At 39.9% G+C, this 25567-nt stretch overlaps 1 protein-coding gene across 40 annotated transcripts in view; it reads left to right on the forward strand.

Moving 5' to 3' along the window:
* NRCAM (neuronal cell adhesion molecule) overlaps nt 1-25567 on the forward strand; it is a 178198-nt gene that overhangs the window by 62599 nt on the left and 90032 nt on the right. For 38 of the 40 annotated variants that reach the window (XM_080392054.1, XM_080392068.1, XM_080392072.1 and 35 more), the window contains one exon: nt 3507-3602. The exons of the other annotated variants lie outside the window; for them this stretch is intronic. The gene's annotated coding sequence lies outside the window, so the exon portion shown is untranslated. The remainder of the gene's footprint in view (nt 1-3506; nt 3603-25567) is intronic. 40 annotated transcript variants of the gene reach the window in all.

The raw sequence follows: 25567 nt of genomic DNA on the forward strand, positions 1-25567 counted from the left end.
TTGGACAATCAGATTATAAAATAAAATCAAATTTTTTTACTTTTACATTTGAACTTTTTGCATAGTTATATATTACTGTGTGTTTTTCATTCTAAATTTTGCTTTGCCAAAGTCTAGCAATGGTATTTGTAGAAAAGCTTGTAAAGCAACAATGCTATGTAAATTTCAGTTCTTTCACATGTTTTTAAATTAGTAAGTACACAGCATAATGTCAGGTGCGGATAAGTAGTAAAAAGTATGTTTTACATTTCCACAAGTGCTAGTGGCCAAGCAAATAAATTTTAAAATCTTACATCTAATCTGTAGACTTTTTAAAATAATCTTTTTTGCCCTTCTCCTTGATGATTTTTTTTTTTAATTATTATTTTTTTTGTTCAAGCTGCCTCACTCACTTGTGACTTTCCTGTAAGGGTACAAATGCTCCTCTGACTTTAAAAACCAGACATCTGTTTTTATTATTTTATTTATTATTAATTTACATGTTTGGACATGAAGTCTTCCTTGCTAAAATGAAATATATAAGATTTTACCTGTTGACTTCTGTAAGATCATGCCACCAAGCCATTCAAAGTATCCTCTGTGTGCAGTTAGCATTGTAACAGTGCAAACTTTTATGTCAGCTGTTAGCAAAAAAAGTATCTAAGATTGCTTCTCTGCTTCTTCATTCCCTCTGAGTTGATTTTTGAGTGTTCAGGTGCTCTGCTGTACATATTTTGCAGAACTCCTCATGGGTATGATTCCCTTGGAGTTTCAAACTTTTGTTAAGCTCCCTTCTAAGAGACTGTCTGAGAAAATAAATAATGTCACAGCAAAAGAATCTGATCATGGACTGCAAATAGATTAAAGCTGCATATGTCAAGAAGAACTATAGCAAATATTTATTTTTGGAGCAGCATGTGTGTAGTCCAGGCATCCAAAGAGACTGATATTCTGACAATTTCTTACCCAGCAATTAAAACCTGTTTGACTGTAGTACAGTTTCTTTTCTCCCAATAAAACACTGAAAATTGTAGTTCGTTATAGTGTGTCCCAAACCATATATACTATTACATGACCATATTTACTTCAAAAGAGTAAGTGGAACAGTGTGATGAGGCTTTTCCTCTTTTACTGAGTGTTAGAGGTCTGGGAAAGATTACCTGCGTTGTCAATAGAGCTGTGGTTTTCTGCTGCGTGTGAGGTCTTACACGAGCCATCCCTGCGTTTAAGATCATGCCTAACTTTTAAACGTAGCCCTTGAGGCTACAGCTGCTCTTTACTACTAATAACAGCAAGACAGGAACAAATTCCTGTCGTCAAGGTAGGCTAGTTGGCAAGGGCTGGCCTGCTTCTACATGTTAATGTTTTAGAAAATTAAGTCTCTTACAAAACAGACAGGCCATATCTGAGGTTCATCCGAGTACTGTGGTGTTCCTGCAGCCTTAGTAGGAAGCTAGTGGGTTTAGTTCAGAGCATCTGAAATAGAGCTGTATTGCAGCCCATCAGAGTTACAATTTTGCAGCCTAGTAGTCTAGGTCCGTGTGCTCTGGCATGTCACATGGAGGCAGGTAGAGTGTGCAACTGAGGATGCAGTGCCTTGCATGAGAGGACTGTGGGACTGTCTAGAGTGGAGAGTCAAAATTGACAGTCTTACCCATACTGCCCTTTGGAAGGGTCCCGTGGGCTGGAGTGTTCCCTAAAGCATGCTCTGGTTTTGTCTTGGAGACAGTGAGTTGGTGGAGTGAACCAGCCAGGAAGCAACATGAATGGCAGGGTGAATGTAGCCATTACCTTTCCTTTATATAATAGAATACGTGTGATCGTTGTCATACTCCAGTGGTTTGATCAATTAGGAGTTGCATGCATGTAGCAGCTCTGAATGCAAGTTAACGTGTTGACTTTGGTTCATCAAGGTCCTGCTGGTTTGCAGGCAGCAGTTCCAGCTGAATGTAGAGGCAGGGGGTTGGAAGGGATTTGAGTGCCTGAATAAAGATGAAGGCAATGAAGCGAATTACCTAAGTGAATTATGCCCCAGTGAAATAAATTATATAAGCTAAGCTTCCAGAGTTACAACAATAATGTGTTATTTCCAGTGCTTTATTACGTAAGATCAACAAGTTGATTTCAAAGAGTATGGTAAAGAACAATTTATGAGAAGTGCTGTTTGTTACTGGAAGGAACAGCCACAGGAGTTCTGGTCAGCAGTTAGCGTCTGGCCAATTGGCAGGCCAATTTAAAAAAAGCTTTTAAAAGTATTCTGAAAAAAATTTTACAATTGTGTTACCAGTTTGATGGGAAATTAAACTGATCTTACTGTATCACTGTTGTAAGCTGAGATTTTTGCAGTCTCTCCTGTTGTACTTTACAAAATAGTGTCAATTTGCAGCTAAGAGTAAACAATAATCTTTTAATTACTTTCCTACATATAAAATATGTTTATGTACAGTATATAAAATAACATGTGCTGCAGTGATGCTAATCTGTTGCTATTAGCTTCACTTCATCACCACATCAGTGAAATAAGGACTGCATATAGTAACAAGCATAGTTGAGTTTGCAGATGAGCAACATACGTACTGTAAAGCTGGAATACTCTGAGGGGAATCCTCAGAAGTTTTTTGAAGCTCACTTTCAAAATTTGTCATCCTACTCAAACCTTGCTTACTTGAAAGTTCAACTCCACATATGCATTACCATGGAAAACCAAGCAACCTTCTTCTCAACAAAACCTCAAATGTGTTTAAAATAAAGTAACAAAGAGTAAGAGGAGAGAATCTGGGTGCAGAATTCTTGTGAATAAATGCAGAAGGTAGAAGCTGAATTCAAAACCTCTCCTGCTGCTGCTTGTTTCTTTGACTTGTGCTTTTAAGTGGGTGGGGTGGAGGGAGTGAGTTCTGTCCCTCAACTAGAATTTAGGATATTCTACTGGAAAGTGGGAGATCAGACATTGCAAGTTGACTGTAAGTATGTATCTCTCTCTGAGCAAGTGCTGTGACCAAAAGCTCTTCCTGCAGTAGAGGCTTACTGTCAGCTGCTACAACCTCTTCCAGCAGATGTCTTTTTAGAAGCTTGGGCATCCATATCTCAAAGAACCCTGAAGTGCTTAGTCCTGAGGAGACAGACCAATACACCCTAAGTTAGGTTGCTGCACATTAGAAAAATGTGGTTAGGTTTTCCTGTTGGCTTGCTTAAGCTTTGTAAAGCACTGACTGTTTTTCACTGATGGTACAGCAAACCTGGATAACTATATGGGTGGTCTGGTTTGATCTGATGTGTCTGGCTATATTATTTTGGAGCTAAATGTAAAACATGATTTTGAAACCTAGGGGGGCTTCTTTTGTTCCTAATGCTTCTTATTTTTCTTCAGCCAAACACAGATAAATTAACTTCTATTAAAGTATCATTCCACTTAACTGAATTTATCATTGCAACTGCATCAAGACATATCTGATGTTTTTGTTGTAGTTTAACAGTGAACGTAATTATTGGCCTCTATAAATATTTCAGGTTGTATATTATTTTTTCAGGCGAGGCAGTAAGATAAAAGACCTGTCATACAGGGGATAAGAAAGAAGGAAAAGTAAAGAGATAGACCATCTTGCTCAGAAGTTATTTGTGCAAAGGTAAGATAATTTTTCCTTTTAAATTTAAAATTCCCTTGCTAACTGGGGAGAAAAAAAGCTACAGGTATCAAGTTTCTATCTGTTAAGTTTCTATCTTTCCATTCAGTTTCTGTTAAGTGCGATCAGGGTAGTCATATAACATGTTCTGCATTTACCTCCATTTCTGTTTGTTGGAATTAACAGTTTGTGATTAATACAATTTTTTAAATTGTCAGCTCAGCTTTTAACTGAAGGGCTCATATCAAGTATTAACTAGAAAAGCAGCTAAAAGTATTTCATAGCTTCATGTAATTGAAGGCAGGCTTAATCATCTCTGCTGTTCGTTGCTGGAGAGACCAGGTGTTGAGACAAGTCAACTAGTAAAAAAGTGAGTCTGGAAAAATGGACTTAGAAGAAACTTGAGGTATTTTTGTACCAAACCCCAGAAGCTTTTTCTTCTAGCATAGATCACAGATACGGTGATGGGGACATTCTGAATTCTTCGCTCTCATGATTTAGGTCCTAAGGTGAAAACGCCTGTTTTGGAAGTTTTGAAGTAAGCTTTGATTTTTCTTTTTTCAATTCCCTTCCAACCCCTATCCCTGCTCTTGTGTTTGAATAGCATAAACCTTTCAGTGTAAGAACAGAGATAGCCTTACTTGAAGTCAGTAGTAGCTGCTGAATAGTCATCTGTTTTTTATTATCTGATTTGAGGATCCTGAATACTGTATTGTATAGAGTCTACTAGAACAGACCATTTCTATCTATAATGCGTAGGCGTGGATGGCTGCACAGTGTTTTATCCCTGATTTATGTGTTTGAGCAGACAGAGCCTCTGAAAGCATCAATAATATGTTTAAAACAGAGAAGGGGGAGAAGGGCACTGAAACACTTAGAGTTCTGAGTTACATGCCCCTGGTGTTACTTTAAGTAATGTTTAATGCATCCTCTCCCTGCAACAAAGAGTTTTTTGGTGGTGTTTTTGTTGTTGGTTTTTTATATATCTTTCAGGGGTCCCTTCTGAAATGGTTCTTGTGTTAGTCACTCAAGAGTTAAATGTAGCTTTGGATAAAGAGGACTGTTACTGTAAGGTTTTTAAACTAGACTGCTCTGAAAAAAAGATAACCATTGAAGACTCTGAAAGGCTTTTTGGATGGTAACCAAGTTAAGGAAGCTCTGAGGTTCTTTGGCTTTGCTACTGGCTGCTCTCACTCACCAGGATCCTGGCACCCTATCACTATGCCCTCATTGCCTCCATGGTTCCAGTTCTCCTGTCAGGGAATGCCACCATACAATAGGTCCCCTGGGGCTACTTGGATGAGTGACAACCAGCCAGCTCCAAAGTGACAAGTGTTTGAATGTCTAATTGGGTCAGCACACAGGTGCCTGCTCCTTATGAATGAGACGTTCTAGCTTTGCTCTGTGATGTTCTCTTGGTTTCGCTCATTTTTCCTACAGTTGTAAAACAAAACTGTCAATACTTTGATGTGAGAGAGTAGGCATTACAAAAGGAGAAGCGTGATTTCTCATTAGCCTGTTTTGGTTAAACTAGCTTTACCACTTGAATACTGACTGGAGGGGAGGCAAAGAAATAGATTGAAGTGCTGGAAGTTTGCTGATACTAATGGACATTGTAATAGAAAAGAAAAAGTGGTTTATTTGACTAGTGAAAACAAATACGTCATCTTACTCTTTGTGTTAGGTCGTTCTCATACAGGTTAGACTTACAGGCTTGGACATCAGGAAATGCATGGGAGAGAGAAAGAACTTGTTTTGTTGTTTCTGCACAATGAAGCTTTTCCCAAGTCTAACAAACAACTTGCCTTTATAAAATGCAGTCACATGTAGACACTTGAAGTGCAAGGGAACTGTTTTCTTGAAGGCTTGGTCTGTGCAGAGAAAGCAACTGACATTAATTCCATGGTCCATATTACTCGGATGTAGTTGCCCTTCTTTTGTCCCTTCCACAAAGAACCATAGAATACCTGGGGCTGGAAAGGGTGTCTGGAGATGGTCTAGTGCAATATCCCTCCTGCTGAAAGCAGGATCAACTAGAGAAACTTGCTGTTTGGACAACTGGTTCATATGCTTGACCACCCTTACAGTAGAAAAGTGCTTTCTTTTGTTCAGTTGGAATTTCATCTGTTTTAATTTGTGCCCATTGCCTCTTGTCCTGTTGCTGGGCACCACCGAAAAGTGTTGTTTACCTCTGCCCCCTCAGGTGTTTCTACACATTGATAAGATCTCCCTGAACCTTCTCTTCTCCAGGCTAGAGTCCCAGCTCTTTTGGTCTCACCACATACGTCAGATGCTCTAATCCCTTAATCATCTTTGCAGTCCTTCACTGGACTCATTGCAGGATGCTTATGTTTTGCTTGTAATGGGGAGCCCATGAGTGGACCCAGCACTCCAGATGCATCTCGCCAGTGTGGAGTAGGGGGGAAGGATCATCTCCCTTGACCTGCTGGTAACATTTTTTCTAATGCAGCCCAAGATGCTGTTGTCCTTCCTTGCTGCAAAGGTACACTGCTGGCTCATGGTCTGCTTGGAGCCCAGCAGGACCTCCAGGTACTTTTCTGCAGAGCTGCTTTCCAGCTGGTCATCCATCCCCCATCCGGTACTGATGCCTGGGGTTATGCTTCCCTAGGTGCAAGACTTTTTAATTCCTTTTGTTGAACATCATGAGATTCCTCTTGGTTTATTACTCAGCTTTTCAATGTACCTCTGAATGCCAGCAACCAGTTGGTGTTATCAGCCACTCCTCTCAATTTGTGCCATCGGCAAACTTGCTGAGAGTCCACTCTGTCCCATTGTCCAGGTCATTATTAAAATGGTTAAATGGTACTGACTCCAGTATTGATCCCAGGAGTGCAACAGCAGTGATTTTCCTTCAGACGGACTTCATGCTTATCACAACCCTTTGAGCCCAGCCATTCAGCCAGATTTCAGCCCATCTTACTGTGCACTTGTGTAGTCTGTACTTCATCATTTTGTCTATGGGGGATTTTATGGGAAAAAATGTGTCAAAAGCCTTGCAAAAGTCAAGATAAACAACATCTGTGGCTCTCCTGTCGCCCACTGAGGCAGCCGTTAGCTGGTCTGTTTCGCTCAGAGCTTCTCAGCACTAGCAGGTGCTGCTGGCAGGGTTGCTCCAGGAAATCAGTGTCCTCCCCAGTTCAAGGTTTGTTTAAAACAATATTGTCACTTTTGCTTTGGCTGACTTGAATGTGCGTTTCTAAAATAGTGCTTTTTTAATGGTGTATACTTAAGTGTGAAGAGTAGTCATTTAAACATTGTAAAGTTTGAAAGCATTCGAAGTGGTATGAAGTCAGTGACATAGCTGTTGTCAACATTGTTTATATAGCAACTGTTTATGTTCCTACCTTGCTGTCTTTACTAATAAAAAGACCTGCTGACAGAGATGAAAAATGAAGACAAAAAAAGGTTTGACGCAATGTCTTACAGCTGTCTGCTATGAGATAATAAATGGAAGAAAGGAAACTTTAAATTGGTAGGAATCAGAGGAATTCTTTGTAATAACAACAACAGAAGTACAATTTTTCAAATTTACATTATTCCTTGTAAAACTTTCATTGTGAAAAATGTCCTAATTCTAACAGAACTGGCATATCATCTAGTTTAAATTAGGAAACTTGATAGGAGAAATCATCTGGAAAAGACAAGCATATTTTCAGTAACATAATGTTTCTTAACATCAGCAAAGAGAGGATGAAAAGGATTTCTTACTCAAGAATGTAAGTATTTTTAAGTGACAGAAATTTCCTCTAGACATCAGAGACATTTTTAATGGATTGAAAAACGGAATGCTGTAGCAAGGAAACACTGCTGGATTCATCTGTGGAAAAACATGAATTCTTTTATGTTAAAAATACCTGCCAAAACTTTTATTTAGTGATAATAAACTGATGTGTTCCATAAATTCATTTACAGCTAAACAGTTAGTTAAACAGAAGTAGTTGTAACTTATTTAGGAATCACAGCCACTGTAGTTGTATTAAAACCTGCCCAGGTGTAGTTAAGTGTATGGTTTCTAGGGTAATTGTAGTGTTTGTATAAAATGTTAGGTTTTGCCCAGTTTTTTTCTCACTTTAAAATCTTTGATTTATTCATATGTAAATTGGTTAAATTAAATGGACCTCTTTCTTCAGATGTTATTTTTTTAGCTCTCTTGCAATGTGTTTTTTTCAGTATAGTAAAAAAGGACAGTGTGTAAAGAAAACGTAAAATCCTCAGTTGCTCAGTTACTGATGTATAGTCTTTTCAGAAGAACTTTTGGTGATGACTTAGGAGTATTATTTTATCCTACATATATTATTGCAAATTTGAGTCAGTTCCTGCAGTAATCATGGATACAACCACAGTTACCATATAAACATTTTATAACTTTTTTTTAACATCATGCTAAAATGGGAGGGGAGGTAAAGAAAGGAAAAGAAACATTAAACCAGTTTTTGCTCTGATTTTTTCTGTGTCTTTGAAAGCTTTCTGAGCTTTCAGCTTCCTGCGAGAAAAGCAATGGTGGAAGATCTTGGGAATATATTTGAGCACCATATTTTTCTTCCTTGCTGCTTATGCTTTCACTAATATCCCAACTGACTGTGAAACATACAAGGCAGCAACCACAAATATTAAGACACAGATTTATTCCACCTCATTTTAGGTGCTTGGTTATCACAGTCAAATTAACAGCAGACTTGTTTAACCTATTAGAATTGGTCCAGTTAAAAAGGAACTCAATTTTTGATAGGTAAATTAAAAAAGAATTAAGATTGCCTCATCTGCCTACCTATATGTCTAATGAAATGTGTGCAGGTACGAAAAATAATTGGTGCGTAAGTGCTAGTAAGGAGCAGAGAAGGCGGTAGTAAGTAGAAATGAGGGGGAATAGGAGGTCGGTGAGCTGCTGCAAAAACATTTGTGTGTGGAACTTCAACCTATGAATTTCACTGCTGCTTTCAGCTCTTTTTTTTCCAGTTTTCTTTATCAAGTTAGAATTATCATTACTCCTTTAGAAATGTTGTTGCATGCATTCTCACTATTGTTGTCCATTTTAAAATGTACTGTTGCCAGTATAAAGTGGGCAGCTTTAGGAGAAATATTTTGTTACTGTTTCTTGATAGTGAAACTATTGAAAAAAGCTAAAACTCTCAGTAAAAATCTTTGAAAATCAAGTTAACACACTTTGCTGTTACCAGATAGGATTTTTTTATCAGAATTAAGTTTTTCTATGCACCATTAAAGTAGCTTTTATTATTAATAGCTAGTTGTGTTTATTTCCAAATGTTTTGACTCTTGTAACAAAATACATGGTTACAGGATCACAGAATGATTGAGATTGGAAGGGGCCTCTGGTGATCATCTGGTCCAGTCTCCCTGCTCAGACAGAGCTAGCTACAGCCAGTTGCCCAGGACCATGTCCAGACTGCTTTTGGGTATCTTCAGGGGTGGAGACTCCACAACCTCCCTGGGCAACTTGTGACGGTGCTCAGTCACCCTCACAGTAAAAAAGTATTTCCTGACATTCAGAGGGAACCTCCTGGGTTTCAATTTGTTTGTGCCTGAGTGAGCTCAGTACACCCAAATGATCTCAAAGCTTTGATTTTCAGAGATCTGACTGCACCTTTTCTGTCTTTCAAAGCTAGCTTTGAGTGCTTGCAGTTCAAGCGTTTTATTTAAAAATACATTGTCGAGCGTACGCACTGGGAAAGAAAACCACATACCAGATGTTTCTCTGGAATACTTGGGCTCGGTCCAGTAGTAAGAAAGCCTTCCCGAGCTTGGCAACAGTTCACCACTCAAAACTTATTTGAAACTTGGGAAGCACTCTTTTTCTGGATCAGTAAGAGGAGCAATTTAAACCATTTTAAATATTGGTGAAGTCAGTTCCATAATTCTAAACTGGTACCATCAAACATCTTCTGTTATGTTACTAGATAGAAAAAGAACCAAAAGCCAAGATGAGGCACTCTAACAAAAATGCTGTTTTCTTTTTTCAGTTGAAAGTTTCTCAGTGGTTGACAGTACTTCCTGTAGCTGATCCTGCTTTAATTACAGAACAACTACTAGGTCCCGTCTAGCTTTCTCTCAGTTAATACATTATCACCGGCTTGTGCATATCTTTGTTTTATAAAGAAGCACGGAGGGGCGAATAGGGGAGAGGTAGTGAAACAGTAAAGTTGCCATTAACTGTTATTACAGATCTGACAGAATAAAGCAAGTGCTTAAGTTGACCAATATTAAACAAAATTTTTAAGCTCCAACTGAAGTTTTTTTGTTTATGTGAGTGCATATAACTTGTAGTTGTGACTTAAGGCCTTCTGAAGTTTGGAAGACAGTGAGGTTTATATAGCTTTGTTAACAACCTTTCCCCCCATAAAACAGTGATGCCTCAGTGGAAGTTTAAGTGAAACTTAATATACATGCTTTTACTTATTGCAGCTACTCTGTATGGCAAATATATATCATTTGATCTTTAAAAACGCTTCAAATTATGCAGTGAGTAGAATAATAAAATAATTTCGTTTTTGAGGTCTTCTGGTGGGCCTGGATGTCATCCAGTCCAGCCTCCTGTTCAAAGCAAGGCAAACTTTTGAGTCAAAGCAGATTATTCAGGACTTTGTCCCATTCAGTTTTAGAAATCTTCATGGGCAGAGATTATACAGCCTCCTCAGGCAACTTAGTATGTCCTTTCCTTAGAGGTGTTTTTATTTAAGCCTGATTGAACTTTTCCTTGCTGTAACTTGTGACTATTACTTCTTGGTTTTTTGTAGTGCACCATGAAGAAGTCTGGCTGCATGTTTTCTGCAACCTCTATTCCACTGTGACTTTAGGGATCGTATTGGGAATGTACAAAAGCCTTAGCATCGCCCTCACTCAATACTTTAATGCTTCCCAACAATATCTTAGTATTTTATATAGTTACTTGTTTAAAGTCTGATTTTACTATATATTTTATGGCACAAGTTTATATGAGAAACAGGCAAAGAAACATAGTACTTAAAATAACTGCTGCATTTTACCTTTTGTAATAAAATCCCAGAATACATGGGTTTTTTTCCTTGGGTATCTCATATGGAAGGCTTGGACATGCTGAGGGTTTTTATGGAATGGTTTGCCAGCGTGTAAGCTCATGCCCACATCTTCAGGAGTGTGTAGTAATAAGGAAAGAAGCTGAAACAAAGGACAATCAAGATTTCAGAAAAACTTGTGATACTGTATGACACAAAAGATGAGCTTACAAAATCAGTTAGGAAAAGACCACTGGTATGGATATATACAGCAGGATATAAAGGACAAAGGATAACAGCTCAACATGGAGAGAGACAAATTGTTTAAGTAATTTTTTCTTTATTAGTCTATAATAAAAGAAAAAATACGCAGTTTCTTGGGTTTGTTATAAATTTATAGAAGAGTTAGCAAATGTAATGAACAGACATTACTGGATGACGTAGACAGATTTATGCATCATTAAAATCTAATGGATGTAATAAAGGGATGAAGTGTGGTGCATTTTAATATCTGGAGGGCCTCAGCCTTTGTTGAAGGCCCATGTCCTGTTGTGGAAGAGGGTGGATAACCCTTAATTTCTGACTCCGCTTCTAGTGTTTTGCAACAGGAGTGTATTACGTCTAAATGCATATGAATATTTAAGTGACTGATGCAGTGTAACACTTCTTTTTAAATTTGTCCTATTTATTTCAAGGAAATTGTATTCTAAAAGCTTAAAGCAGCAGAGTCATTTGTGCATTATTGATTGAGCTACACGTTCATCTCTGAAACAAGATGTTCATGTTATCAGTGTTACAGATTGGTAGTACACAAAGAGATATCTGGAATGTAATTTCTGAGAAGCTGGGTATGTAATGGGCTAACAGATCTAGATCTGTGCTTAAGATAGAAAGAATAAAGGCAAGTAGTGGGTTGTAACTAACTTCCCCCTTCTCTTTTTCTCCCCAAAAAGATCCATGTCAGTTAGTTTCCCTATATCAGAAGCATCTAGTAACACCAGGGGAAGGCACAGAATGTATAGAAGGTCATTTACTGCTGAAAAGAATAGTAATTGCTCCATTGAATGGACTTTAATCGTGATTTTGCTGCAGTCTTTAAATCTGGAACAGTATTTTGTTGTGCTATCTCCAGGAAAAAATACCAGTCCATTCACTAGGGTCTGAATAGCTTATGGTTTTTGAACCTCGGTTGCTCCTGCGTAACCTGAAGATAACCTTCTGAAACTAAAAGAAGTGTTAAGAGTAACAGGGTGGAAACTGTATTCATCATGCCCTGCACTGGTCCCAACATGATGGTGTCGGTACATCACCCAGAACTAATTCCTTGCCTACCCTTGTCTTAGGAGGATGGGGCTGGTGCCTGATCTCAGGACAGTTGTCCATGTAGTTCTTTCCTCCTTCAGTAAGGGATTTTGCCTGTTTGCAATTAAGAGGCTCAGCAGGGACAGAGGAGAAGCAGCTTTTTAGTATCTCTTCTTCCTTTTTGTGATCAGAGGGAGAACTATTGGTGTACCCTAACTTGTTCTCTGCTGACTGTATCACATGTGCATCTGCAAGGTCAGATCAAATTTTAACATAACAGTTTAACTTCACTAGGGTTCTCATAACTTAGTCTGCTTTCTAAAATATGATTTGCAAAACAAAATGAGAAATTTAGTCCCAGTAACGCACATACTGTCTGTGGGTGGAAGACTGGACAGAAAAATAATGTTCAGCTTTTTGCTGCAGGCAGGTAATAGGAACTGTGGAACTGTTCAGACAAAGTTTCTTATTTGTGTTCTATGATCAGTAATCTGACCCTTTCCTTGGTTGCTCCTTCTGGTAGAAAGCTGATTTTTCTATTTCCAGATTTTAATTTCACTTTTCACTAGTAAGTGAAAATTCCTTTCTCTCTTTCCTTGTACAGTCTCTCAAATGTCTTTTTAAAATTAAATACTCATTCTTAGTTCTTTAGGAATCTCATTTTGTATCCAAACCATGTAAGAGAACAGATTCTTTAAATTAACACTTTTTGGAGGACAATTAAAAAACATCACTTCCAAACTTAAGTTGTATTGCTTAGTTTTACTCACAGAAACCCAAGTAGACACTGTACAGAACCCTAGGATTAAAACTGGATGTGTTCTAATGGGCCATCAGGTTGTGTAACTGTTGCATTCTTCTTCTGGGTGTAAGAATAAGTGAGAATTTGGTAAAAATTTGAACTTTAAAATAAAATACAATTAAATCCAGTACTTTATCGAAAACTGCATTTAAAAAAAAAAAGTGTCAAAATTTTTAATGTAAGTGATACTTTTTCCAGGCTGTGACTTAGGAGACCCCTTCTTGATCTCTCTTCTCCTCCTTTATCCTGCAAGTGTACATATATTTCAGTATTTTAAAAAATTGTCATGGTTTAACCCCAGCTGGTAATTAAGCACCACACAGCTGCTCACTCACTCCCCCCTCACCCAGAGGGGTGGGGAGGAGAATCTGAAAGAAATGTAAAACTTGAGGGTTGAGATAAGAACAATTTAATAACTGAAAGAAAATACAAAAGAAAGAATAATAATAACAATAACAGTTATAATGAGAAGACAAGAGCAAAGAAATCCAAAGGTAAAGGGAGGAAAGAAAACAAGCGATGCACAATACAACTGCTCACCACCCAAGCACAACTGCCCAGCTAGTCCCCAAGCAATGATCAGCCCACCATTGCCAACACTCCCCTTCCCCCCCCTCCCCCCCAGTTTATATACCGAGCATGCTGTCGTATGGTATGGAATATCCCTTGGGCCAGTTCAGGTCAGCTGCCCTGGCTGTGTCCCCTCCCAGTTTCTTGTGCCCCTCCAGCCCTCTGGCTGGCAGGGCCTGAGAAACTGAAAAGTCCTTGCCCTAGTACAAACACCACTCAGCAACAACTGGAAACATCAGTGTGCCACCAACATGGTTCTCACACCAAATTCAAAACACGGCACTGCATCAGCTAGTAAGAAGAAAATTAACTCTATGCCAGCTGGAACAGGACAGAAATGATGGAAGAATAAAAATACAAAGATCTGGGGAATATAGAGCTAGAAAGATTGGAGCTTCCGAAACATTTTTGGTTTCTATTGTTTCTCCTAAATAATTTACCCTCTTTACAAGTCTTCCAACATGTGCTGCTCATCTGCTTCTCTATTTTTTGATGTGCTTTTATAGCTGCTGTGTTACTAGGACATGCTCAAGTAGATGAAAAGGTTACAATGCATTTAATGGGAGAAGCTTCTCAGTGAAGTGGGAAAAGCAGTAGAAAATAAATTGTATGAAGATCCTGAAATAAAATAAAATAAATAATAGTAGGGCTATGGAATTAATACTTTTAGTATGAATTTGTATGGAAAAAGCTTATCTTTAAAAATGAAGTAATAAAGTTAAGGTTAGCCCTTTGTGACAATACATTCCAACACCCTTAACAGGCCTGAGTATCTAATGTTTAGAAATCTTGATTTTTCTGAAGTGACAAATTTAAAAGTGACCACTAAAATATTGTAATAAAATGTGTCGTGACTGATTAAGGAGCCGTATTCTTTGTAAACATTTTTTGAATATAAAACAGTTGCTTCCAAAACCCAAAAACTAAATAGGTTATTCATACCATGCTAGGCATCACTGCAATTCAGTGTTACCTCAATTTACATCTTCCTGACAGATAATAGTTTCAAGAACTGCATGAGGTACATAGCTTACAGTATTGTGAAATTATGTCAGCACTTTCAGGGTGTTTACTGCAGTTATCAGGCATTTTCTTTAAAGAGCAATTACTCTGTTGTAATTTTAGTATTTCCTGTCTTGCTGGAATTTTGAGTCCTTTTGTTTTATTATGGAAAATTATTTGTTTTGAGTAGGTTTGAAACTGAGAATCTAAAATTGTTGCAGTTACTAAGAAAATATTTCAGTAACTTGATGCTCCTCTCCACTGTATTTCTTCAAGTTGTCATCATTTGAACCTTGCCAACTTGAAATATATGGTACTTAGTCAATTTGGAGGACCTGCCAAGAATGGAAGATCTGTGTAAGAGAGGCTAAGTAACTGTAGAAGTTTAAATTGTCTAAGAAACACATTTTCAAATATGAAACATTTTCAAATTTAAGTTGTAGTGCTTATGTAGCAAGATCCAATAATTAGCTGAATAACTATCCCATTTCTCAAAAGTGTTGCTCCAATGGAACTTCAGATTTTGTTTGGCGAGAACTTCTACCTTCCGTATATGGCTGTATTTAGCTCCTTGAATTCCGTCCAGTCAAAAATTGATTTTTATGTCTGGAGGCCTGTGGAGGAACTCTGCCCTCCTCACTGACTGTGGAAAAGATGAATTAAGTATTACAGGCTGTTCCCTCTGGAGTCTTTCAGGGCTGGTCTACAGCTCGAAAGTTTTGTTGGCAATTTACTGGGCAATTAAATTCTCAGGAAGTACTTCAAAGGAAAATGGATGTTTGGCTGGCAGGAATGGCTGTTTTCCAGACAGAGAAGAGAAGAATGTTGCAAGGAGGATTTAAACCCTGTAGGTATTTTTAGAATAACCTACCACCGACTGTCATATCTTCCTACTAGTTTTAAGATTGTTCAGACAAGTTTCTGCAGACCTCTGTGTGAAGTGGTAGCTCTCAGGCCACACTCCTTTTGAAGGTATCGAAGCTCCTTCACATCTAGAACAGCAGACTGCAGAAGAATAGCATGCTTCCACCTGTTAATGAATTTTAAGCAGTTGTAAAACTCGTTAGATAGAGCTGTATCTTGAATGGTGCTGTGAAATAGCATACAGCAAAAGTTCTTCCAGATAAGTCACATACTTAGAAGATGGTATTAGTTGCCTTGGACTGTTTGCAGAGCCCTGGAGAATCGGGTAACTTCAGTTTATGTAAAGTAAATGGATCAAGTTTCTTACAGTATATTTAAACGTTTTTTCACTGTACTTCTCCATGTCTCATTGATTCAGCTAGTGTAGTGTTTGCTGTTGAAAGAGTAAAGACAGTATTTTGTTCTTTTCAGGCCTTTGGGAATGTGGAAAAATATAAGCATCTTAGATGCAGCACTTTGGATCTTTGGTTAGTGAAATGTTCATGAATTCAATTAGTTGATATAAACACTGGAAAGACACAGAATATTCCTGAAGCCTGCAGATGATAAAGGTGGTTGTAGAATTTAATGGGAACCACGAAAAAGTTATTTTTCTGTGTTTACAGTTGAATCTTGTTTCTTTCCTTACACAGTTCCCACAAAACAGTATCTGGTGTGAAATACAGTTGTGATTCTCAGTGTCTTCACGTGTATGCTGCTGTCAGTTTTTAACTTAGTTTATAAGTAAGCTTTTTAAGCTGAAGCTTTCGTAAAATCAATTTGTTCACTACAGAAGTATGCTTTGTTTAGTCATTTGAAAGTTAACACAAGTTTGGAAGAGCTGATGGGGCATTTTGTTTGGCTCACTTTTTGGCACCAATGCAGAAAAGTGGTTAGTAACTCATGCCTAAACTAGAAGGAAACTGGATCCACACCTGTTCTTTTAAAAATCAGAGTTGTCGTCCTTTTGAGGTGTTCAACTCTTGTTCACTGGTATCCCAGAAGTAAGTTAGGAAAAGGATTTTGAGAGCTTCATTCACCATACTGCTGCTGTTAAAAATCGTGTGGATAACCTGTATGCAGTATTGAGAAGTAGGAGGTAAAACTGGGAAGGGTGTTTGGCCCATATATTCTATTGAAACAATCACATTAAAGGCTTACCACAAACAAATGTATTATACTGAAAGTCATCAGCATCCTCGTGCCTTCCCAGCATTACTGCAACATTTAGATAATGCATTTTGAAACTGTAATGAGATCTGTTTATTAATTTAAAGCCATATCTTTGGAGGAACTGGGAGGAATGGTGAAGTTGGAGAGGATTTAAGTGATTGCATTTTGATATGAAGAGCTTTACTCCAGTGCTTGAAAAGGGAAGAGTCACAAAAACGCTTCCTTAAACCTCTGAATGTTTATTGTGCAGTATGAAACTGAATAAAGATATTTTTTGTTGATCTAACTGTTTTACTTAAAGCTCCAAGCAGGATACTTAGTTTTATTCTTCACACAAACACGCTGTAGCAGCGTCTACTCTTAACCAAGTGGGACTAAGTACTCTTCAGGATCAGAAATAGCTTCCACAAAACAGCAGCTAGCATATCAGACTGTTGGGTTCCTATTAGAGGGCAGTCTTACACAAGAATATACCTAGATTTTGGAAGATAGCATACTGCTATTGCTTCTTTGCTTTATGTATTCCATAGAGGCGGTTACGTGGGTTTTCTTGACTGTACAGTGGCCCACCTTCAGGAGTAACATAAACTCCCAAGAGTCTCGTGACTATGGCCTTTTGCTAGCTTAGACCTGAACTGGAAAAAGCCTAGTATACAGGTTTCCTTGTATTCCATAGTTGCATTACCACAGTACTGCGCAAAGCATTGCTGCATCCTTCTTCCATACTCAGAGTCATGGTATGGTCTCATGACTGCACAACAGGTTTTCAGCTCTGATTTCTGGTTTCATGCTCATGTAACAGTACTTTGAACTCTCAGGAGAAAGAATTTAATTTTTTTCAGTAGTTTCTGTTGGCCGTGGTAGGCATTGCCTCACTGAGATTGCTAGTTGTTGTGAATACTGTACACAAACATCTGTCTCTTTTGTGTTCAATGTAATAGGGAACTTAGATGCCCAAACCAACAATGTGAATTCTTCTCTGGAGCTAGGTGCTTATGTCCTTATGGTGTTCAGTGCTGAGAAGTCTGATGCTGTTGTTTCTGGTTTTGGCCCGAGGTGTTGAAGTAGAATCTTGTGGCTTGCATGTACAGTATTTGATATTCTGGGTTGTTCATTGTCAGCCTATTGAATATCCCCAAGTTGCATAGTATCCAGCAATGAATGACCTAACCAGTCAAGAACAAGGTTTTCTGCACCCTGATTCTTGCAGCTGCAGCACAACGTCTCCTCTTCTTACAAAGCTTCAGCTCTTCTCCAACACCTGTTGCGCTGTGGAGGTCTCTGCTGTAGACTATAGATCTTGCCTCAGTGCTGCAGGGAACCTTCAAGATGAAGAGATGTTGCACAGAGAAGCGTGCATATAAGCGAAAGGTTACAGAGAACACAGGCTTAGGACACAAACAAACTGCAAGGGCAGTATGTGGGATGTGCATTTGTACCTTGACAGATGTCAGTGCTTATCTCTGTTAGGCAGGCGGTTACCTTCCTTGTCTGTTTGGTACAATAACTGCCTGCAACATGTTATGTCTCACAGTAGCTTCTCTCTGTGGAAACTAAGATGTAGGTTGTGCAACACCTTTGCTTTCAGGTGCTCTGTTGCACCCTGCTCTCTTCTTGCAGACCTCAGGAAAACTGTATTTCTTTCCTGAATTTAAAGCACCTTAGTTCAGCGTAAGCTCTGTTTTGTTTCCAGGAGGCACTCACTCTGTACCAGGGTGTGTAGCTCCTTTGGTACTTGCACTCAGCCGGATAATGACCTTACCTGATTTGACGAACATGTTTGGATGCAATTGTCTCTAGTTGAACTCAACAGCAGAATTCCTGTTGACATTACTAAAGTTAGGATATCATTTGTTATCATTGGGTATCTGTGATGAGATCGCATTCATAGTGGTATATGACAACTAATGGAATTAGGTTTAGGTTATTTGATTTACTTTTCTAGTTGATTTTTGTCAAGCTTTTTTCATCCATACTGGTCTACACTGGTTGGAAGATCCATACAAAGATATCTATGTTTTTTTCAGCTCAGTTCATTTGAAAGAGGGGAGGCCATGACAGGATATGAAAAGTTTTCTGTGGCATAGTATATGACATTTCATGCAGCAAATACACTTGGCCCTTATTTGGACATTATGACTAAACGGTAGTTACGAAGCCATTGCTTTTTATGATACTGTAATTCTTTACCACTCATTCACAATAGGAAATGGCTGAAGAAGCACACCATCCTGTGTCAGTGTAATTTGCTTTCTAACATTGTAACTTCTCAACTGTCTCAACATAGACAGATGGGTGTTCTTCAAACAGCTAAGCCAGCAGAAGTTCTTACAGCCTATCAGCCTGCCTGACTTAGTTTCTGCTGATGGGTATCTCCTTCCTGTGTAAGCAAGGTAAATTAGTCATTTGATATTTTACCTGTTTCAAGCTTGTTAATTCCTTTGTTAATTATACCAGCTGGAAGAGGACATTTGTCTGTAATTTTACAGAACTCATAGTGTGCTAGTGATGAAATTAAATTGGGCATAGACTTACAGTGGTGGACTAGAAGCCAGTGTAACTTGATGAAGAGTTAGGGGTAGTGGCTCTGTTTTTTTCAGGTGTATTCATGGAACCTTGTCTAGCATGTATGAGTCAAAGGATAGAGAACTAAAAAGCTTTGGCCCTAAACTTACTAGGCAGAGGCAGGAAGAATAACATCAGTTTTGAACAGAATTGAGCTAAAATCTCACTGGCCCTATAACATGATCAGTAAAGTACTAGATTGAGCTATGTGGGCACTATCATCAGAGGGGAAAAAATGCTTCCAGTATCACTTTGCATTCAGCTGGGATTAGTATTAGGATAGTAAAATGTAGCGGGTGATTAGATATGAGGGATTGCATTCTCTCTATTGCAAAAGGTGAAATCTAAAATCTGTGGTATGAAAATTCTCCAGTTAAGCCTTTTTTGCAACCCTTATAAGTCCTTTGTGAAATAAAAAAAACTGTTACCTTTGGGAAAGCATCTATGGAGCATCAACATTTTCAAGCTTTTATTAAATGATTACTTTATATAGAATTTGTGGAATATAAAGCAGAGATACTGTTTAGTAATGCACACTGAAGAATATGTAATCTCATGTTTATTCCACAGAGGCTTTTGGTTTTGTTTTGGGATTCATGAACTCTCATGGGTCTTCTAAAAATGAGCAGATGTGAGTACTGTAGTAGCTCAATAATGTCATCTATCTGGCATCAGGAGCCCTCTTTTGCAGTAGTTAAGTGTCTTTTGATATGTGACGTGGTCCGGTAGTGTTGTAAAGCTCTCTGGCTTCACTGAAGAGTAAATGACTGAGTATCAGCAGTTTGTAAAGCCTTTTAATACTGCTGAAAGAACAGATAATGACAGTGTACAGTGCTAGAACAAAACAACAAAGACTGGATGTACAAATGTTGATGGCCACTTAGTTTCTAAAATAATTACAGTTCATGTGGTTTTGGCTTTTACAACTTTGGAGTATAAATCCTTTTTGTTGATTTTCCATAAAGTGTTATTCAGGGAACACATTTCTGCAAGAAAACTGTCAAATGTTTAGCCACAGAAAGCAAAAACATTTCTTTGAAACCTGTCATCCAGTCATCTGTCAGTATATTCATTACTTTTGAAATGCCACCAAAGCAGCCATGAATTAGAAGGGGAGAAGTTGTTTGGAAAGAGGATATATCCTTCTCATGTTAAGATTTATACTAGCGTTTTGTAAATAAATTACTGACCTAATCTAGTGGCAAAATGACAGAATATATTACAAATTTTGCTTGGCAAAACACAATAAAAATTGAATCTGTGGATTGTTCGCAAAATTCTTTTATCCCTGCCTTGTTTTGTAATTCCTTTAAAGCAAGTCATGACAGCCTGGAAAAAGGATGGGCAGGCTCTCTGGGAACAGTGGAAAATTCTTTTGTGTCTACCTACTGCAGTACTTGGATCTCGTTCAAGTGGCAAAAAAAAAGGCTCTACCTACTCTCACTATCAGAGGAGCTGATATTTTTTTTTTCCCAACCTCCTTTGGAAAAGTGTACTTTCTTTCCACAAGAAAAATTATTTTGGTTTTCATTGCCTTCTGTAATCAATACGATAATGTAGAAATTAATTATGAATTTTTGAGTACCTTTAAAACTACAACTAGTTTAGTAGGAAATTTCCTGCAAAAGTTCTTGTGCCTTATTGCCATCAGATAAAGCTTCTTGATCCTGACAGACTGAGCTACTGCTGTGTGTTGTGACGTAGCTAAACAGAGCTAAATGCCTTTCCACTGAAAAACATCTTTCCACTCGGAAACCCTAAACAAATAAGGGATTCCTACAGATTTGAAAAAAGGATAGTTTGTATGTGTGTGCTCACTCACACAGGTGAGAATGAGATCCATTTAAGACAGCATCATGCTGAGAGGGGAGGGAGAAGTCACGTCAGGATGCTTGGTCAGGATGCTGCCTGAAAAGGCTATGAAGCTTTGAGCTCAAAACCTGTATTTGATTTCTTTTTGAAAGAATGTCACATCAGACTACTATAGATGAATGAAACGTGTTTTTAAAATCTCCTTTTTCCAATAACCTACATACTGAGATGCCTCTTTCCCAGTATTCAGGTCAAAAGTGGTATTTCTCTTTATCTTACTTTATTGACATTGCTTTAAAAGTTGGGGCTTTTTTCTTCCTGAAAGTATACCAACAGTTGAAATTAAATTAGTAGCCAGAACCTCTTGCAAATCTTTGTGCCCTTGTGAGCTTTTCTTTAACATGGCACACAGTTTAACTGACTATTTAGCAAAAAATACTTTTAAAATTCTGATATAGATCAATGAGTTTTGATGGAGAATCTTGGGTTAGTTCTCGCTCTGTGTCATATTCTAGAGCACTATATTAACCTAACAAATATTCTGTCAAGTACCTGGCTTTGTCTGCACCCCTTTTCCATAAATGCCTTGAGTATGACTTTTCAGTTTCCTTTTTAATTGCTGCTTTGACTTCTATATAATTTGCAAATTATTTCTGTATCGTTTGCAAACTGGTGGGCAAATGGAAAAGCTCTGTTGTGCCAGACGTTATCTGAGATGCAAGTGAGCGCAGGAACTGCAGTCAGGGTGCTTTTTTAAAGGAGCATTTTCATCAAAGCAACAGGTTCTGATTAATTTGAGAAATACAGTTCTCATTTGTCACAGGACAGACTAAATACTGTTTTCGTGTGTATATATACGTACACACATATATATTGCTAATTATATAATTACTTAAATTATCTAGCTATATAAATTATGTATACAACTAAGTTTCCTATCTTTAGAAGTAAAAGCCTTGAAATACAGAATTTACACTACTTAAGTTCATCCTGGTAAATATATGTGAAGGATGGTACCATGTTAGGCTTACTTTACAGGAGGCTGTGTACATTGTGTGGTAGCTGCCTACTGTAGCGGGTTTGCGTGGCAAGGTTTTGGTAGCAGGGGGGCTACATGGGTGGCTTCTGCGAGAAGCTGCCAGAAGTTTCTCCCATGTCTGATGGAGCCAGTGCCAGCCAGCTCCAAGATGGACCCACTGCTGGCCAAGGCTGAGTTAATCAGTGACAGTGTCGGCACCTCTGGGACAGCATATTAAGAAGGGGGGTGGGGTGGGGGATGGAAATCTACGCCAGCAGATGAGAGAAGTCAGACTGTGAGCGGAGCGTCCCTGCAGCCCCCCAGGCCGGTGCAGACGGAGGGGCAGGGGGGGCTCCAGGCCCGGAGCAGAGGTTCCCCGGCAGCCCCTGGGGAAGCCCCTGGTGAGGCAGGCTGTGCCCCTCAGCCCATGGAGGGTAACGGTGGGGCAGATCCCCACCTGCAGCCCCTGGGGACCCCACGCCGCAGCAGGGGGTGCCCCAAGGGGGCTGTGACCCCGTGGGCAGCCCGTGCTGGGGCAGGGTCCTGGCAGGGCCTGTGTCCCCGTGGGGAGAGGAGCCCGGGCTGGGGCAGGTTTGCTGGCCGGGCTGGTGACCCCGCGGGGGACCCAGGCTGGAGCCGTCTGTGCCTGAAGGGCTGCGCCCCATGGGGGGGACCCCAGGCTGGAGCAGGTGTGAACTCTAGTCCATGGGAAGGTCTCACGGTGGAGAAGTTCATGGAGGACTGTCTCATGTGGGAGGGACCCCACGCTGGAGCAGGGGAAGGGTGAGAGAAGCAGTAGAAACAACATGATGAACTAAACGTGACCCTCATTCCCTGTTCCCCTGTACTGCTTGGGGGAAGGAGGTAGAGAAGCTGGGAATTAAGTTAAGCCCTAGAAGAAGAGAGGGGTGGGGGAAGGTGTTTTTCTGATCTGATATTAATAAATTAAACTAATTTCTGCAAGCCAAGTCTTTTTTTACCAAGTGATGGTAATTGCTGAGTGATCTCCCTGTCCTTATGTCAACCCAGGAGCCTTTCGTTATATTTTCTCTCCTCTGTGAGGAACAGAGTGGTAGAGTGGCTTTGGTGGGCACCTGGTGTCCATACAGGGTCAAACCACCAAATCTACACTTTTTGGAACTGTGTTTTTCTTGATAAACCAAATAAATCTTATTTGAATAAATTAGCATTGTAAAAGGTTGGTGAATACAAAACTCAGTCAGGGAAATCCAGTAAGCTTTTGACATTCCTTTTTACATGACTTCAGGAGTTTGCAGAACATAGTGCTTCTCTTCAGAATTAAAAATTCACATATCTAACAGACTACACTAGGAACAATGCTGCAGTTCATTAGGAAGAACTACAAGGACATGTTTTGAATCATAAAGATAGTAAAAAAGAAATGTCAATGCCATTTTTTTAATGGAAATGTGCAGTGAAATTTATGAATGCATTTAGCATCTTGTGAAATGTGTCTGAGACAGTGAAAGAAGAGTCAGTATGGGCTTTATGGGCTGCTGTTCTATTGCGATACAGATGTGTCACAGGTAAGCATATGAAGGCAGAAGATCCATTTCTGTTCTCTTCCTCCCCATGTGTGTCAGGAGTAACTCTACTGAGGTTAGTGCAGTTCTGTGTATGTGAAACAATGTAAACGAAGCAGAACTCGGTTGAAGTTAGTGTTCTTGTTAGCCAGATTGTTACATCCAGATGTTACATCTAGAATAATTTTTCTGTGATGTAGAAATTTTAGTGTAGGATTTTTAACGGTGGGAGGGCTATAGGATTGTTCACTTATTTTATAGAATCATAGAGTGTTTTGGGTTGGAAGGGACCTTAAAGATAATCTAGTTCCAACCCCCTGCCATGGGCAGGGACACCTTCCACTCGACCAGGTTGCTCAAAGCCCCATCCAGCCTGGCCTTGAACACTTCCAGGGATGGGGCATCCAGAGCTTCTGTGGACAACCTGTTCCAGTGCCTCACCACCTTCACAGTGAAGAATTTCTTCCTAATATCAAATCTAAACCTACCCTTCTTTGCTCAAAGCCATTCCCCCTTGTTCTATCCCTACATGCCCTTGTTAAAAGTCTCTCTCCAGCTTTCTTGTAGGCCCCCTTCGGGTACTGAAAGGCTGCTATAAGATTTCCCCAGAGAACGAGGCTGAACAACCCCAGCTCTCTCAGCCTGTCTTCAGAGGAGAGGTGTTACAGCCCCTGATCATCTTCATGGCCCTCCTTGGTTCTCCCTGCAGCAGGTTTATGTCCTTCTTATGTTGTGTGCTCCAGAGCTGAATGTAGTACTCCAGGTGGTGTCTCGCAAGAGCGGAGCAGAGGGGGAGAATCACTGCCCTCATCCTGATGGTCACGCTTCCTCTGATGCAGCCCAGGGTATGGTTGGCTTTCTGGGCTGCAAGCACACATGACTGGGTCATGTTGAGCTTCTCATCTGCCAACACCCCCAAGTCCTCCTCAGGGCTGCTCTCAATCCATTCCCTGCCCAGCCTGTATTTGTGCTTGCGATTGCCTCAAGCCAGGTGCAGGACCTTGCACATGGCCTTGTTGGACTTCATGAGCTTCTCACAGGCCCACCTCTCAACCCTGTCAAGGTCCCTCTGGATGGCATCCCTTCCTTCCAGTGTGTTGACTGCACCACACAGCTTGGTGTTGTTGGCAGACTTGCTGAGAGTGCACTCAGTCCCACTGTCTGTCCCACAAGGATGTTTAACAGTGCTAGTCCCAGTACTGACCCCTGAGGAATGCCACTCATTGCTGTTCTCCACTTGGACATCAAGACATTGACTGCAACTCTTTGAGTGTGACCATCCAGCTAATCCCTTATTCACTGAGTTGTCCATGTGAAATCCGTGTTTCTCCAATTTAGAGACAAGGATGGCGTCTTGATTGCTTTGCACAAGTCCAGGTAGGTGACAGTAGTCACTGTTCCCTCATCCACCAACACTGTAACCCCATTATAGTAGGCCACCAAACCTGTCAGGCACGATTTGCCCTTAGTGAAGCCATGTTGGCTGTTACCAATCACCTCATTTTCCTTGTGCCTTAATGTAGTCTCCAGGAGGATCTGTTCCACAATCCTGCTGGACACAGAGGTGAGACTGACTGGCTTGTAGTTTCCTGAGTGTTCCTTATTTCCCTTTTTAAAAATGGGGGTTATGTTTCCCATTTTCCAGTCAGTGGGGACTTCACTGCATTGCCACAACTTCTTAGATCTGAAGGATGGTGCCTTAGCCACTTCATCCACCATCAGGGTCCGTGGATGTGTCTCATCAGGACTCATGGACGTGTGCACCTTCAGGTTCTTTAGGTGGTCTCGAACGTGATCTTCTTGTACAGTGGTGTTCTGGTTTCAGCTGGCATAGAGTTAATTTTCTTCTTAGTAGCTGGTGCAGTGCCATGTTTTGGATTTGGTGAGAATAATGTCGACAGCACGCTGACATTTTTAGTTGTTGCTGGGTGATGTTTATACTAAGTCAAGGACTTTGCCGTTTCTCAGGCCCTGCCAGCCAGAGGGCTGGAGAGGCACAAGAAACTGGGAGGGGACACAGCCAGGGCAGCTGACCTGAACTGGCCAAAGGGATATTCCATACCATGGAACTTCATCCTGACTATATAAAGCTGGGGGAAGAAGAAGGAAGGAGGGGACGTTCGGTGTTATGGCACTTGTCTTCCCAGGTATCTGTTACACTTGATGCAGCCCTGCTGTCCTGGGGACGGCTGAACACCTGCCTGCCCATGGGAAGTGGTGAACAAATTCCTTGTTTTGCTTTGCTTGCCTGTGCAGCTGTTGCTTTA

Source organism: Falco punctatus (assembly GCF_963210335.1).
Source record: "Falco punctatus genome assembly, chromosome: 6".
Taxonomy (NCBI): Eukaryota; Metazoa; Chordata; class Aves; order Falconiformes; family Falconidae; genus Falco; species Falco punctatus.